The sequence below is a fragment of the Pristiophorus japonicus genome, unplaced genomic scaffold, assembly GCF_044704955.1.
Source record: "Pristiophorus japonicus isolate sPriJap1 unplaced genomic scaffold, sPriJap1.hap1 HAP1_SCAFFOLD_33, whole genome shotgun sequence".
Classification (NCBI taxonomy): domain Eukaryota; kingdom Metazoa; phylum Chordata; class Chondrichthyes; family Pristiophoridae; genus Pristiophorus; species Pristiophorus japonicus.
The window spans coordinates 1278062-1284325 of NW_027253106.1; the positions used below are offsets into that span (position 1 = coordinate 1278062).

Consider the following 6264-nt stretch of genomic DNA (forward strand, 5'->3'; position numbering starts at 1 on the left):
TACACAAACACACCAACAAACTAAAATTCCTGCAACCTCCAAAGGCAGTTTTTGAAATTTGTAATTTAAAATCCGGGACAGACAGCACATTCCTTTTAAACAGATACATAATGATCCGATACTGATAGCAACCATTTTGGAGAGACAGAGAATGTCCCAGGACAGACGAGCACATCACCTTAAAAGGGATACAGAAACACAGTGTAAAAAACAAAGAATTCTGTAAAACTCAGCTGGTCGTGTACATTCTGTGGATGAAGATCCCGGGCTCACGTTCAGTCAGATGATCATTCCGATATTTTAAGAAAAATGTAAAGATTACAGATTTTTTCCACGAAAATAGCGCCTGGAAATAAATAGGCAGCGAGGAAGGACAAAATGTCTGTGATACAGTGGAGCGCAGGAGTGATTGAATAATAAATGGCACAATGCGAAAAGGCAAAGTGGGTGGTAAGCGGGCAATACAGTAACAAAGGATGGACCAGAGGAGGTGTTATTGGGAACTGCAGAACCATTAGCAGACAATGGGAGCGGTGCTCATGATCCGATACGTCGAACCGAATGTTGAGGCCAGAACACTATAACATGCCTGGAATGTAGGGTCTGAACGCCTTTTAATCAGACCAGGCAGCTTGCCCACCCCGGATTGATTTCCTGTACGGTTTAAATTCGGCAGCCAAGGGACTAAATCCAAAGCCAGCTTCTCCCATCTTTTCAGCGCTAGAGAAGTTGAGATTGACGCTGAATGTATCCATATCCCAATGGAGGTGAGCTCATGCGTGCATAAAGGAAGATGGACTGATCAAGTATTGCCCAGAATCAAACACGGGTTTCGGTTGTCCATTGAGACACAGAGCCTATTACATCTGAGATACATGAACTTGACTCAGTTCGGTGAGTTTCACTTTGCTCCTGGGAATCTCCAGGATTTTTGGACGCTGTGTGAACAACGACGGGCAATCAAACGTTTTAATTTGAAACATGTCCACCGGCTGAGAAGTGTTTTTTTGACTAAAAGTTGTCAGGGCTCGTCCGGGATTTGAACCCGGGATCACTCGCATTTCAATTATTAGAACCCCGAAGCGAGAATCATCCCCCTAGACCAACGAGCCGCCGACAGTAAGGGATCTAGCTCTCAGATTCTGACGTTCGTTTGCTATTCGGCCCATCGTGCCTGTGCTGACTCTCTGAGACCGATCTCATGAGTCTCCCTCTCCATAGTCCTGCTAATGTTTTTCCTTTGATGAATAGATTATTCTTTGAGACATTACTTCACCAACGAGCTGCATCCTTGTCAGTAAAAGGTGAATTTGGAAATGAGGTTAAATGTGATTACCGAAAAAAAACGAGTGGAAACGGTTTAACACAATAACGACGAAGTTGAGGGCATACTGGATCAGCAGTCCATTGCCTGAACTACTCAGTCACCTTATCTCCTAATTACTGCAACGTCAGACATCCATCCACTACTTTTTCCATTCAAACAGAAATAATGTGCACGAAAGTCTACTTCACCGCTTGTTTTGCCCGTGCAACCAGATCGACAGTGATGAAAATGTGCCATGAGCTTTTTAAAGCAAACAGCCTTCCTTTACTTTCGGTGAGTGACTGCACGAGATGGTTGGTTTTGAGGAAGAATCAAAATAAAGAATGTAAAGTTTCACCGGCAAGTTAGCTGACCGCGGCAGGACTCGAACCTGCAATCTTTTGATAACATCACTGTTACAATCGAAGTCAAACGACTTATCCATTAGGCCACGCGGATGCTGCTACTGGCATGAAATTTGTTGTATTTTTATACTGAGAGCAAATTTGGGACAAGGGATCTTTCAAGGAGTGGATTTATGAAAATATGGGCATATTTTGAGTAATGAACCGTTGCGCTGCGATATGGATGTGCACGGACACAGGCAACCTCAATGTTGCTTGATACGCAACAGTTTAACAATCGGTTATCGCAACTGAAATCACACTTCTTTTAAAATATACAGGATGATTCCGTTAATGAGAAAATACGTCTTAAAGGGGCAGTTGATGAACCGGAACTGACAACCATCCCGTTTGAACAGACACCGAATGATCCAGGACAGGAAGCACATCCATCTTACACAGCTGTAGAATGGGCCTTCACCGACAGCACTTCCCTTTCAAAAGATTAAAGTGGGATTTCTATTATTCCTGAAGGCAATTGTGCTGTGCGTGAGTGAGCGCGGATCACAGGAGCAGGAGGGGCTGAGAAGGTTTTTGAAGCCACAGGTGATTGACAGGCACGAAGGAGGGAGGGAAGTAAAACCAACCCAGACAAAGAGACAATTTGAAACATATATATATTTATCACAATAAGAAAATAAATAAATTTACAGTTTTATTGCAAAAAATTGAATTTAGTTTGATTTAAATAAATAAATAATTATTTCTTAATCTATATATTTTTGATTGAACGAAGGCTGTGCGACTGCATGAAATCCACTGGAAATCAGGGCGTGCAGTCAGTAAATACACAAACAAGTAAGCCCATGGTGCAAGACAAGCCACGAGCGAAGATATGGGGAACAAAGGCGATCTTTTAAAGTCGCTAGTGCCTTTCTGCTGGATCTGACAGCAGCTGCGTGTGCTGTGAAAGAGCTCAAATGTAATAGAGCCCAGTGCTGGCAGAACAGAAAAGGCACATTTATTTTGAAAGTTAAAAAGTAGGGATTGTTTGTAAATATACGAATACATTAATATTTATATATATATCTATAAAAACAAAGTCAGTCAGTCAGTCATGTCTTGTCTTGTCTTGATTTGATTTGTATTTGAAAATAAGGGGGAAAGAGCTCATCATGTCATAAAGCCCATCCGCAAGCACTCGCTAAAATCGCTATGTTTCTAACTTATATAATTTGGCTTCTTTCAGATGTGGAACAGCAAAATCCCACAGCAGATTCTTCTCCTGTTAGGCAGTCCTCGAATGCGTGTTCAATCAAATCAGTGTGGCTTCAAGTTGCATGTAATGCATGTTTTCTCCCATGACATGAAATGCACAGTAAGATCGCGCAGCACGTTTGCACACACTTCCTCGCTACACAAACACACCAACAAACCAAAATTCCTGCAACCTCCAAAGGCAGTTTTTGAAATTTGTAATTTAAAATCCGGGACAGGCAGCACATTCCTTTTAAACAGATACATAATGATCCGATACTGATAGCAACCATTTTGGAGAGACAGAGAATGACCTCGGACAGACAGGACATCACCTTAAAAGCGATACAGAAACACAGTGAACAAAAACAAAGAATTCTGTAAAACTCAGCTGGTCGTGAACATTCTGTGGATGAAGAACCCGGGCTCACGTTCAGTCAGATGATCATTCCGATATTTTAAGAAAAATGTAAAGTTTACAGATTTTTTCCACGAAAATAGCGCCTGGAAATAAATAGGCAGCGAGGAAGGACAAAAGGGAATGCCTGTGATACAGTGGAGCGTAGGAGTGATTGAATAATAAATGGCACAATGCGAAAAGGCAAAGTGGGTGGTAAGCGGGCAATACAGTAACAAAGGATGGACCAGAGGAGGTGTTAGTGGGAACAGCAGAACCATTAGCAGACAATGAGCGTGGCTAATGATCCGAGACGTTGAATCGAATGTTGAGGCCAGAACACTATAACATTCCTGGAATGTAGGGTCTGAACGCCTTTTAATCAGACGAGGCAGCTTGCCCACTCCGGATTGATTTCCTGTACGGTTCAAATTCGGCAGCCAAGGGACTAAATCCAAAGCCAGCTTCTCCCACCTTTTCAGCGCTAGAGAAACAGGACGCACTCATATTCAGGGCAGAGTCTGTTTCACGTTGAAGTTGAGATTGACGCTGAATGTATCCATATCCCAATGGAGGTGAGCTCATGCGTGCAGAACGGAAGATGGACTGGTCAAGAATTGGCAAGAATCAAACACGGGTTTAGGTTGTCCAATGAGACACAGAGCCGAGTACATCTGAGATGCATGAACTTTACTCAGTTCGGTGAGTTTCACTTTGCTCCTGGGAATCTCCAGGATTTTTGGAGGCTGTGTGAACAAAGGCGCGCAATCAAACGTTTTGATTTGAAACATGTCGACCGGCTGAGAAGTGTTTTTTTGACTAAAAGTTGTCAGGGCTCGTCCAGGATTTGAACCCGGGACCTCTCGCATTTCAATTATTAGAACCCCTAAGCGAGAATCATACCCCTAGACCAACGAGCCGCCGACAGTAAGGAATCTAGCTCTCAGATTCTGACGTTCGTTTGCTATTCGGCCCATCGTGCCTGTGCTGACTCTCAGAGACCTATCTCATGAGTCTCTCTCTCCATTGTCCAGCTGATGTTTTCCCTTTGATGAATAGATTATTCTTTGAGACATTACTTCACCAATGAGCTGCATCCTTGTCAGTAAAAGGTGAATTTGCAATGAGGTTAAATGTGATTGGCCAAAAAAAACGAGTGGAAACGGTTTAACACAATAACGACGAAGTTGAGGGCATACTGGATCAGCAGTCCATTGCCTGAACTTTTCAGTCACCTTATCGCCTATTTACTGCAACGTCAGACATCCATCCCCTACTTTTTCCATTCAAACAGAAATAATGTGCACGAAAGTCTACTTCACCGCTTGTTTTGCCCGTGCAACCAGATCGACAGTGATGAAAATGTGCCATGAGCTTTTTAAAGCAAACAGCCTTCCTTTACTTTTGGTGAGTGACTGCACGAGATGGTTGGTTTTGAGGCAGAATCAAAATAAAGAATATAAAATTTCACGCGGCAAGTTAGCTGACCGCGGCAGAACTCAAACCTGCAATCTTCTGATAACATCACAGTTACAATCGAAGTCACACGATTTATCCATTAGGCCACGCGGCTTCTGCTGCTGGCATGAAATTTGTTGTTTTCTTATACTGAGAGCAAATTTGGGACAAGGGATCTTTCAAGGAGTGGATTTATGAAAATATGGGCATATTTTGAGTAATGAACCGATGCGCTGCGATATGGATGTGCACGGACACAGGCAACGTCAATGTAGCTTGATACACAACAGTTTAACAATCGGTTATCGCAACTGAAGTCAAACTCCTTTTAAAATATGCAGGATGATCCCGATTATGAGAAAATACGTCTTCAAGAGGCAGTTGATGAACCGGAACTGACAACCATCCCGTTTGAACAGACACCGAATGATCCAGGACAGGAAGCACATCCATCTTACACAGCTGTAGAATGGGCCTTCATCGACAGCACGTCCCTTTCAAAAGATTAAAGTGGGATTTCTATCATTCCTGAAGGCAATTGTGCTGTGCGTGAGTGAGCGCGGATCTCAGTCCACGAGGGGCTGGGACGGTTTTTGAAGCCACAGGTGATTGACAGGCAGGAAGGAGGGAGGGAAGTCAAACCAACCCAGACAAAAAGACAATTTAAAACATATATATATTTATCACAATAAGAAAATAAATAAATTTACAGTTTTATTGCAAAAAATTGAATTTGGTTTGATTTAAATAAATAAATAATTTTTCTTAATCTATATATTTTTGATTGAACGAAGGCTGTGCGACTGCATGAAATCCACTGGAAATCAGTGCGTGCAGTCAGCAAATACCCATACACAGTAAGCCCATGGTGTAAGACAAGCCACGAGGGAAGATATGGGGAACAAAGGCGATCTTTTAAAGTCGCGAGTACCTTTCTGCTTGATCTGACAGCAGCTGCATGTGCTGTGAAAGAGCTCAAATGTAATAGACACCAGTGCTGGCAGAACAGAAAAGGCACATTTATTGTGAAAGTTAAAAAGTACGGATTGTTTGTAAATATACGTATACATAAATATTTATACATATATTTATATAAACAAAGTCAGTCAGTCAGTCATGTCTGGTCTTGTCTTGATTTGATTTGTATTTGAAAATAAGGGGGAAAGAGCTCATCATGTCACAAAGCCCATCCGCAAGCTCTCGCTCAAATCGCTATGTTTCTAACTTATATAACTTGACTTCTTTCATATGTGGAACAGCAAAATCCCACAGCAGATTCTTCTCCTGTCAGGCCGTCTTCGAATGCGTGTTCAATCAAATCAGTGTGGCTTCAAGTTGCATGAAATGCATTTTTTCTCCCATGCCATGAAATGCACAGTAAGATCGCGCAGCACGTTTGCACACACTCCCTCGCTACACAAACACACCAACAAACTAAAATTCCTGCAACCTCCAAAGGCAGTTTTTGAAATTTGTAATTTAAAATCCGGGACAGACAGCAC

At 42.3% G+C, this 6264-nt stretch overlaps 1 non-coding gene across 1 annotated transcript; it reads right to left on the reverse strand.

The window, feature by feature from the left end:
• Window positions 1-4136: 4136 nt before the first annotated feature.
• trnap-agg (transfer RNA proline (anticodon AGG)) lies at window positions 4137-4224 on the reverse strand. Its single transcript is given in 2 exon segments — window positions 4137-4172; window positions 4189-4224. It is a non-coding gene; the product is annotated as a tRNA-Pro (tRNA).
• Between the last annotated feature and the right edge of the window lie 2040 nt (window positions 4225-6264).